We start from the raw sequence: 11,650 nt of genomic DNA, 5'->3' as shown, positions 1-11,650 counted from the left end.
TGCGGAGAGGACACGAGGTATCCGGCAGTGCGCCAGTTCGGGAGAGTCGCACAGCACGGAAAGTTCTGGACAGGACGGCACTGGACACGGCAAGTGCCGGGACGGTACGGGCGACAGACGCACGGTCGCGAGACAGACTTGTAGTGTGGAGCGGTTTGGGCGTGGTCGCGAGAGATAGAAATAATTCGGAGTGCGGACTTCTGAACTTGTGAGATTTCCGAGGTTTCTACAGTGAAAACGTAGACCTATGTTGTTGTTCACAACTAACTATGGGGAGTAGGAATCTATTGTTTCCCTGTTATTCAACTTATATTTTATTTAATTGCTGGACCATCGACACCAATAAGTGTTTTGCAGAAATATACCGCATTCCCAAAAGTACTTCTACTGTCGTGCTCATCGTTTAAAGTCGTTAAGATAGTACCTGCAGATTTTATTTAATTGCAATTTTTCATTTGTAAATGTATATCTTACATTCATAATTCGGAATTGTTGAGTGATAGAAACCTTTGACCATTCGATTCATGTGTGTATTCTTATCGTATATTGTAGACTCAGCTGTATTTGGTCTGTAATGCGGCAACTACATATCCCAGCCCCTAGACAACGAAACCAGCCAAAACTATTAATATTGCAACTCTGAGCCGGAGGGTGCATAGTTATATTGAAAGCGCGCAGCCTGAAAGCCAATTATCATGCCCTTTCGAACGTCAGATAAACCGCTCCGTTTACGCAGCACTACAACGACTAACGACTACCTTGTCTTCCACCCCCCCCCCCCCTCCCCCGTCTCCGGCCACGCCTTATACAACCATCCCCCCCCCCCCCCTCTCCTGGCTGGTGCTGCCGCTTGTTTATCGCTGACTGACGTCGAACATAGTCGATGGTCACATTAACGTGAATGGGCCGTGTAGTAACAATTATAACCTGCAGATTAAATGTCAAAGCTCAACTGAGCGGAAAACGGCGTTGGTTACTGGGAAGAGAGTAGGCGTCGTATTACTGAATATTTTTTTGTCTACCTGAGGCAAGGGTTGGGTCGCGCGACGCGAAGCCATCTAATAGGGTGATAGAGCCGCCCATTTCTCCGTAGCGCCGCGCCGGGTAGTCGTGCCGTTTGGGCGTCTTGTCACGGTTCGCGCGGCTCCCCCCCGTCGGAGGTTCGAGACCTCCCTCGGGCATGAGTGTGTGTGTGTTGTCCTTAGCGTAAGTTATTTCACGTTACATTAAGTACTGCGAAAGCCTAGGGACCGATGACCTCAGCAGTTTGGTCCCATAGTCCTTCCCACAAATTTCCAAAATTTCTCCGTAGCGCCATACTCGTAGAAACATTGAATTTCCAGTAATTTAATAGCGTATTCTCTATCATATTAAATATACTTGTAAGCAAACACAGCTATTATATTAGCTAATAATTGATAATTTCATGGTCAAAAAGAAATAATTTCCCTCCTACAAAAAAAAATAAAAAGTTTCATTACACGCGATATGTGTACTTCAAAACCTTTAGACGAATAGGTCACACGTGGAATCAGCAGGTTCGGTCACATCTGGGAACCAATATTTAAGGCAACCTTCAGTTATGAGATTTATTTTGGTAACTTAGCTATGTTAGACTGAAGTTAAGAAAAAATACAATCGTGTGCAATTGAATCCAACCATGTGTTATGCATCGCTGTTCCACGCAAACTATTGCACGCATCGCTACTCCAAGTTGCTTTTAACTAACTAACTCCGTCCGAACAGGCCTTGGAAGGCCAAGCGGTACCGACCGGCCGCCGTGTCATCCTCAACGCACAGGAGTCACTGAATGCGGTTATGAAGGGGCATGTGGTTAGCACACCGCTCTCCCGGCCGTATGTCAGTCTACGAGACCGAAGCCGCAACTTCTCACTCAAGTGGCTCCTCAGTTTGCCTCACAAGGGCTGAGTGCACCCCGCTTGCCAACAGCGCTCGGCAGACAGGATTGTCACCCATCCAATTGCTAGCCCAGCCCGACAGCGCTTAACTTCGGTGATCTGACTGGAACCGGTGTTACCACTGCGGCAAGGCCGTTGGCAAAGTTGCCTTTGGCAGGACTTAAAAAGACCAGATATGAGTGCATGTTATACAAAGAAGGAGGGAGTTGGCAAACACTAAGTAAGAGTAATTCTTCGCAGTAGAGGTACCTTACAAAGCGTTTGACCTCGTAACACTTGAGCATAGCTCGACAGTCTGCATCCTTATCAGAATGGATTGACAAAAGACATAGTAAATGTTTAAAAAAACAAAAAAAGAACTGTGAACTTCGGCACTAGTATGTTTACTCAGTGGGAGAGTGTACAGAAATGTTTAACAATCGACAAGTGGGAGCTGTTACATGGAAGATCTAGTACTTATTCTTGGAATTCCTATCCCAATGCTTCCAACACGGCTCCAGAAAGAAGCAATTTCCTCTCACACTCATTTTTCGAAACGTCCATATTTCTAAAATAAGAGAAAAATTCTGGAGACGATCCTCCCTTGCAACATCTTCAAATGGTGAAGTGAGAAGGTAAGATGACACTGGTGCACTACATACCCTCTAACACACACTGCACACTGTGTTTTGAAGACAAGTACAGCAGAGATGCAAGGGGTGTGTCGCTGTTGCAGGATCCCGACGTTCATCCGCCAGCAGGGAGTGCAGCCGGTGAACTGGACAAGCTTCCTGCGGCCTTTCTCCAGAGCCCTCTGGCTGTCCCTGCTGGCCACCGTGGCGCTTCTGCTGCTGTTCCTCGTGCCACTTGTCCACTTGGACCCGCAACCTGACTGCTACTTCAGGCTCATCTCTGCCTTTCTGCAAAGAGGTGAGACCACCCTAGCCTCCCGCGTTCAAAGGAAGCAAAAAGTTCTAGGCCAGGGCCGGCCACAGCGTGTCAAACTTCACTCGTGCAGCGTGTGCGCGCCGAACCTGACTTGTCACTCGGCTTCTGTCGGTCCTTCTCGGAAGTACCCGGAACAGCGCGACATTTGATTTAGCAATTCGGTGCGGCATTTTTCGGTCGGCGCAACTCTCTTCAGTTCGGCAGAATCTTGCAGTCAGCGCTGTTTAGCCTTCGTTATTTGTGTGTGGTGAGAAGGATGTTCGCAGATCCGGTTGCTGTTTGCACAAAACGGGGCAGCCTAGCGACCTATTGTCACAACCGTTTAAAATGAAGGGAAATGACAGAAGAGAGCGATACGAATTCCCAATTCACATGAGCAACGGGTACTGCTTATTAGCAACGAAACGACATTATAGTGCCATGCAGAAAGAATTTAAACTTTCAGATGACAACGAAAGAGCAAAAAATTACAACGATCGACAGGCTGGATTCATTGTTCTGCACATCCAGAAGCACTTTGTGCTAATTTTGCAGGCATGGAGTACTTGAAGAAATTGGTGGTACGAACAGTTCAAAAATGTGTGTGAAATCTTATGGGACTTAACTGCTAAGGTCATCAGTCCCTAAGCTTACACACTACTTAAACTAAATTATCCTAAGGACAAACACACACACCCATGCCCGAGGAATCACTCGTACCTCCGCCGGGACCAGCCGCACAGTCCATGACTGCAGCGCCCCAGACCGCTCGGCTAACCCCTCGCGGCGGTACGAATAGTAAAATATCTGGAGTCGCATTCATTATTCCATGCTCAGTTGCAACAGTTTTCAATGGAAATGAACGATCAGTATGGAGGCTTCACATATTACTGTAAAGTACGCTGTATAAGTCAAGGGGAATGCGTGGAACAATTTTTCGATTTAAATCTCGCTATTGTTGAATTTATGACGGAAAAAAAAGAGAGTAGGGACGAAAATTAGAACGTTCGGAATGGATTGCAGACTTCGCATTTCTAGTGGACTTATTGCACTCTACTCACAGCAACTTCCATCTGATTTGATTGGAATGCATTTAAAAAGAAAATCACATTGTAAAAAGGACTCATTCAGACAAATACAATCTAGGTCCCTCAGCTCACTGGCATTAAAGAAAGTGCAGGGTCTAAAGAATTCATTGTGCCCTTGACTGAATTACAACAGTTTTATAAAGATTTTGAGGACATTTTCAGTCTCACGTCTGTTTTAGAGCTCTTTTCCGAGACCGTTTGCCGTTACAATTTAAAGTGCCCCTGTGCATGTGCAGATGTAACTGACTGTTCTGCAAGATAATTCCAGTCTTAATTACAAATCATTTTACGTCAAAACTGTGCAGGATGTCTACAGTGATTTTCTCAGACAGGTTTTCCAAGTCTCCATAATGAGGTATCAAAAGTGATACAACATTTCGATTGATGTATTTGCGTGAAAGACATTTTCTCGATTATGAAACTAAGAAAGTCACTATTACGTGGCAATGTGAGACCTAAACGCTGTGAATTTGTCTGCATCTGTCCGTATGCCAACAGTTCGTACCAGATAAAAATTATATTATGTCTTCAGTACGCCAAAAATAATTAAACTGAAAACTTGTTTTGTTTGTGCTCTACGTTGTTGAGAAGTACGAAATATACAACCAACTCGTATGCAGTACAGCTGTACTGCCATTTCAATGCGGCGCGTTGGCTATTTTCTCCATCTTCACGGAGTGGCGATGGGGGAAATGTGATACGACCCGCGAGCCGAATTCTTGGCCACCCCTCTTCTAGGCCGTTTACGCGGCTTAGTATTGAGTTAAAATAGGAGGAGAACTTTACAGTAGGTATGTAGTGGGCCTTCTGTATTTAAGGAATGCGATTTAAAACGACGCAATTTAAAGAAACAGTTAATGTGATTTAATGGGATAGTATTTGTCGAGGACAAGTATGAGGCCAGACGACAATCTTATCTCAAGGACACTGATAAGGACTTTCGGTGTCAGGTTACTTTCACTGTACCTCCCCCCCCCCCACCCTCCATCCCCCACAGGACCATCGACAATTGATCAGCATCACCCAGGTGAAAGCCCGCACTAAACACACCTTTTATGCAAGTAGACAGGGTCAAGACGTAACTCGATACAGGAAACATGATACAGAATTGATAGGAAACATCTGGTCCAATGGGAGCACACTAAATTAGCGAGAAAACCCTCCGCATCCCCCTGGCCCAGTAACATTCAAGCTTTACCTCCGCCATATAATACTTTACTACTAATTCAATTGTGTAGGCATTTTCATTCGACGAATGTGCATCATAGTGACAGGTTCGGGTTTCTTATAAACAAATTATTATTACAATAATTATACAGTGAAAAGGTAAGGAAATAATAACAATTATATAAAAAATTCTTGAGGGTATTTATGTTCCGTCGTTACAAGTACAAGAAAACGTGTGTTTTCTTACGAGACGCGTTTCGCTTTATTGAGGTAAAGCATCATCAGTACTCTGTAACTAAAGGTATTTACAATCTTATTTGTTTTTAAGATCGAAAAACACTTTACTAACAATTTGTTAGTTTTTACTCCCTTCATTACTCTTACACAGTAAATAAATACACAACAACATAAGTAAGTAGAATAACACACATATAAGTAGCTACAAGAAAAGTATAAGTAAAAAACAAATTAGTAGCAATGTTGACAATACTGAAAAACACGATACACACTTAGAAGAATACAAATAAACAGTAAACAGTGGTGTAGGAAAAAATGTGCTGTATAAAACGTAAAAAATGCATCGTTATGCAAAGCAGCGAAAAATTAGACTAAAAGTTGTTCTTGTTGTGGTCTTCAGTCCAGAGACTGGTTTGATGCAGCTCTCCATGCTATTCTTTCCTGTGCAAGCTTCTTCATCTCCCAGTACCTACTACAACCTACAGCCTTCTGAATCTGTTTAGTGTATTCATCTCTTGGTCTCCCTCTGCGATTTTTACCCTCCACACTGCCCTCCAATACTAAATTGGTGATCACTTGATGCCTCAGAACGTGTACTACCAACCGATCCCTTCTTCTAGTCAAATTGTGCCACAAATTTCTCTTCTCCCCAATTTTATTCAATACCTCCTCATTAGTTACGTGATCTACAGAACTAATCTTCAGCATTCTTCTGTAGCACCACATTTTGAAAGCTTCCATTCTCTTCTTGTCTAAACTATTTATCGTCCACGTTTCACTTCCGTACATGGCTACACTCCATACAAATACTTTCAGAAACAATTTCCTGACATTTAAATCTATACTCGATGTTAACAAATTTCTCTTCTACAGAAATGCTTTCCTTGCCATTGCCAGTCTACATTTTATATCCTCTCTTCGACCATCATCAGGTATTTTGCTCCCCAAATAGCAAAACTCATTTACTACTTTAAGCGTTTCATTTCCTAATCTGATTCCCGCAGCATCACCCGATTTAATTTGACTACATTCCATTATCCTCGTTTTGCTTTTGTTGATATTCATCTTATATCCTCCTTTCAAGACGCTATCCATTCCGTTCAACTTCTCTTCCAAGTCCTTTGCTGTCTCTGACAGAATTACAATGTCACCGGTGAACCTCAAGGTTTTAATTTCTTCTCCATGGATTTTAATACCTACTCCGAATTTTTCTTTTGTTTCCTTCACTGATTGCTCAATATACAGATTGAATAATATCGAGGAGAGGCTATAACCCTGTCTCACTCCCTTTCCAACCACTGCTTCTTTTTCGTGTCCCTCGACTCTTATAACTACCATATGGTTTCTGTACAAATTTTAAATAGCCTTTCGCTCCCTGTATTTTACACCTGCCACCTTCAGAATTCGAGAGAGAGTATTCCAGTCAACATTGTCAAAAGATTTCTCTAAGTCTAGAAATGCTAGAAACGTAGGTTTGCCTTTCCTTAATCTATTTTCTAAGATAAGTCGTAGGGTCAGTATTGCCTCTCATATTCCAACATTTCTACGGAATCCAAACCAATCTTCCCCGAGGTCGGCTTCTCCCAGTTTTTCCATTCGTCTGTAAAGAATTCGTGTTAGTATTTTGCAGCTGTGGATTATTAAACTGATAGTTCAGTAATTTTCACATCTGTCAACACCTGCTTTCTTTGGGATTGGAATTGTTATATTCTTCTTGAAGTCTGAGGATATTTCGCCTGTCTCATACATCTTGCTCACCAGATGGTAGAGTTTTGTGAGGGCTGGCTCTTCCAAGGCTGTCAGTAGTTCTAATGGAATGTTGTCTATTACAGGGACTTTGTTTCGACTTAGGTCTTTCAGTGCTCTGTCAAACTCTTCACGCAGTATCATATCTCCCATTTCATCTTCATCTACATCCTCTTCCATTTCCATGATATTGTCTTCAAGTACATCGCCCTTTTATAGACCCTCCATATACTCGTTCCACCTTTCTGCTTTCCCTTCTTTGTTTAGAACTCGGTTTGCATCTAAGCTCTTGGTATTCATTAAAGTCGTTCTCTATTCTCCAAAGGTCTCTTTAATTTTCCTGTAGGCAGTATCTATCTTACCCCTAGTGTATACGCCTCTACATCCTTACATTTGTCCTCTAGCCATCCCTGGTTAGCAATTTTGCACTTCCTGTCGACCTCATTTTTGACACATTTGTATCCCTTTTTGCCTGCTTCATATACTGAATTTTTGTATTTTCTCCTTTCATCAATTAAATTCAATATCTATTCTGTTACCCAAGGATTTTTACTAGCCCTCGTCTTTTTACCTACTTGATCCTCTGCTGCCTTCACTATTTCATCTCTCAGAGCTACCCATTCTTCTTCTACTGTATTTCTTTCCCCTACTCTTGTCAGTCGTTCCCTAATGCTCTCCCTGAAACTCTCCACAACCACTTTTTCTGTCAGTTTATCCAGGTCCCATCTCCTTAAATTTCCACCTTTTGCCGTTTCCTCAGTTTTAATCTGCAGTTCATAACCAATAGATTTTGGTCAGAGTCCACATCTGCCCCTGGAAATGTCTTACAATTTAATCCGTGGTTCCTAAACCTGTGTCTTACCATTGTATAATCTATCTGATACCTTCTAGTATCTCCAGGATTCTTCCATGTATACAACCTTCTTTCATGATTCGTGAACCAAGTGTTAGCTATGATTAAGTTATTCTCAGTGCAACATTCTACCAGACGGCTTCCTCTTTCATTTCTTTCCCCCAATCCATATTCACCTACTATGTTTCCTTCTTTCCCTTTTCCTACTATCGAATTCCAGTCACCCATGACTATTAAATTTTCGTCTCCCTTCACTACCTTAATGATTTGTTTTATCTTATCATACATTTCTTCAATTTCTTCATCATCTGCAGAGCTAGTTGGCATATAGACTTGTACTACTGTCGTATGCGTGGGCTTCGTGTCTATCTTGGCCACATTAATGCGTTCACTATGTTGTTCGTAGTAGCTTACCCGAACTCCTATTTTTTTATTCATTATTAAACCTACTCCTGCATTACCCCTATTTGATTTTGTATTTATAACCCTGCAGTCACCTGACCAGCAGTCTTGTTCCTCCTGCCACCGAACATCGCTAATTCCCACTATATCTAACTTTAACCTATCCATTTCCATTTTTAAATTTTCTAACCTTCCTGCCCGATTAAGGGATCTGACATTCCACGCTCCGATCTGTAGAACGCCAGTTTTCTTTCTCCTGATAACGACGTCCTCTTGAGTAGTCCCCGCCCGGAGATCCGAATGGGGAACTATTTTACCTCCGGAATATTTTACCCAAGAGGACGCCATCATCATTGACTATACAGTAAAGCTGCATGCCCTCGGGAAAAATTACGGCTGTAGTTTCCCCTTGCTTTCAGCCGTTCGCAGTAACAGCACAGCAAGGCCGTTTTGGTTAGCGCTACAAGGCCAGATCAGTCTATCATCCAGACTGTTGCCCCTGCAACTACTGAAAAGGCTGCTCCCATCAGTATCGTTGAGGCGGCACATAAGCCTCCCCACCAACGGCAAGGTGCATGGTTCATTGGGGGAAGAGATTAAAAGTATGAGTGTCTAATGAAGAAATAAACCAAAGACATGCTAATAGACGGCATTTTCTGATGCAGGCGAGAAACCAAGCAGAAATTACCGTCAGTAAAAAAAAAAAAAAATGGTTCAAATGGCTCTAAGCACTATGGGACTTAACATCTGTGGTCATCAGTCCCCTAGAACTTAGAACTACTTAAACCTAACTAACCTAAGGACATCATACACATCCATGCCCGAACCTGCGACCGTAGCAGTCGCGCTGTTCCGGACTGAGCGCCTAGAACCGCTAGACCAACGCGGCCGGCTACCGTAAGTAAAAATCAACAAACTGTTAACTACTGTTTTTCGATATTAAAAACAAAACAGATGTGAATGTCTTTAATTACAGACCGCTGATAACGATCTACCTCGATAAAGTGAAACGCGTCTGGTGAGAAAAACGCGCATTTTCTTTTAGTTGTAACGACGGAACAAAAATACTTGCAGGAATTGTAAAGCAACTACGGACAATATGGCCACACAAATGAAGAGTATAACAAATTAACTGATGACTTGTTATTAAGAGTTTCTTTTGCAATACTATTTTGGTACAATTTTGTTTGAAAAACGTCTTTTTTCGCTTATGGTTTTATTTACAAATGCAGTGTCTAACAAAATTCTTTTTCTGATACTTAATATCAGCTGGTTTATTTACAAATCTATTTTTTAAATTTTTTCTGATATCTTACTTATATTACGATCAGGTGCACTTATTTTACTAAAAACAGTAAAGAGAAGAACAACTTAAATACTACATTTTTCATATTTGTTTCTGTATCCTCTTGTTATTCTTTTTATAAATTATTATGTTTTAGTGATTTTCTTTCAGTTCGTTCTTTGTACAATATACACATTTTTCTTTCTGATCATTTTTCTATACATTTTAATCATTTGCTTTCCAGCAGCACCAGCGGAGCAAAACCCACACGCATATACACACAACTAAATACGATATTTAATGCACATATACTGTGTACATAATATATACACACACGTAATGTGCAGTCAGGCATGCATATTCATACACACAACTATGAGAAGTTGTGCATCCAACTCTTCTGCACACTCATCCACTATTCACAAATAAATAAATACACTGCTACGCGTTCAATCACTCAATAATCAGTATGAGTATGGAGGGGTATCGATCCTGTCTCCACAGATGAACCTTTTGCCATCATGGTGTGACAGCCCTGCTTTCAACTGCAGTACAGTATGTACCTCATGGCCTCTCCCTAGAACGACTGCTTAGTGCACTACATGCGGACCAGTGGCAACGCTCTCGAGCAAGCACCCCTTGCAATTCTCTATGGACATAGCCTTCAATAACGCATGACGCACAGGCTTAACCTGCCTCTACGTGGCACCTGCATCCATACTTTTGTACACATTTTCGACCTGAGCCCTGCAAACTCCACAATCTGCGAACCATTCACTTCGTTTTTCGTAGACCAACAATCTTCTTGTTTAGTGCAGTTATTCTAAAAGGGTTATTGGGCGCGTGTCGAGACATGTCAAATTCTTCGTGATTGTACCTAATTACTTCATCTAGGTTGCAGTCTTTCAGCCAGTAGATCAAACTGTCTGTATTCACACAAAGTAAACTTGGGACCAGTGAAGTCTGGCTTCGGGAACTCGCAGGAACCGGTATATATGGAGTCTGGAGAGGTCCAAAAAAACACATACCGATATAAATAGGTTTCGTTAACTGCACTGAAACCTCAGTCATCTCCATAGAGACTATTCCTTCATTAGAAATCGTGACCCGCTTGTAATTTTATCTGGCAATGTAATCTCTTACGTCGTAACGTCCACCCCTACGGTAAACTAAGTAAATTTCATGGTATGCTCTAACGTTATCCGCTATTGTCCGAAAAGTGAATTTTTCATTAATTTGTAATAGTCTTATTCGTAGCCACACATTGTCAGAGCCCTCTGTTCAGTGTTTACATGATGGAGATCCGTAGGTGATTCTAATAAGTTCCACCCTCCACCTGAGGCGTTGCTGGAGGTTTCTGTAGAGTAGAATAAGTGGCTGCTTGTTCACCAGCAGTTTCGAGATGGAACCTTTCCGTGGAACTAACTGCTCTGGACACAGCAGGAAGTAGCTGTGCACATCATCCAAATGGGTGGGATATGCCAGTTCTACCTCCAGAACATATTCCTCGCTAGCAACTGCAGCAACGTCGTGGATCTTTTCCTTCAATCTGACGATTTTCCCTTTGGACATCGATCAGAATCCTCCAAACGGCGGCATACCCAAAGAGATTGCTTACCTCCAAGTAAAGAATGTAACTTAAATCGTCAGATAGCCTGGACTCTTTCTCAGTCAGTCATGTTTTATTTTCCTTGGCATTCTTGTCTAAGAACTGGCAAAGACTCCCGCGAATCCTGCGCTCGAAGAGGAGCAGTATGCGAACATCTGTGAACAGTTCGATGTCGACACATGTTTTTCTTAACATTGCGTCCCTTCAGACTCTCGATGTGGTGTAATAGAAGACATGGTCCAGAGAACATGTGCCCAGAATTTCTAGAAAATGTCTACGAGCAGGTGTATGAGTGTATTAGTGTTCATGGATAATCAGCAGATTTTCTCAATCAGGGATACTGAACTCCTGTCAAAAATTCGTTGTGTGCTCATACTCTGCATCCGTTATGACAGTGTCATTAGTTTACTGGAGAATGTGGTTATGTTGGGTTCCGTC

General features: G+C 42.2%; 1 pseudogene; it reads right to left on the bottom strand.

Annotated features, from left to right (window-relative positions):
* Nucleotides 1-1,941: 1,941 nt before the first annotated feature.
* On the bottom strand, nucleotides 1,942-2,059 carry LOC126163678 (5S ribosomal RNA; annotated as a pseudogene).
* Between the last annotated feature and the right edge of the window lie 9,591 nt (nucleotides 2,060-11,650).

Source organism: Schistocerca cancellata, chromosome 2 (genome assembly GCF_023864275.1).
Source record: "Schistocerca cancellata isolate TAMUIC-IGC-003103 chromosome 2, iqSchCanc2.1, whole genome shotgun sequence".
In the NCBI taxonomy this organism is placed as follows: domain Eukaryota; kingdom Metazoa; phylum Arthropoda; class Insecta; order Orthoptera; family Acrididae; genus Schistocerca; species Schistocerca cancellata.
This window is presented reverse-complemented; position numbering and strand designations above follow the sequence as displayed.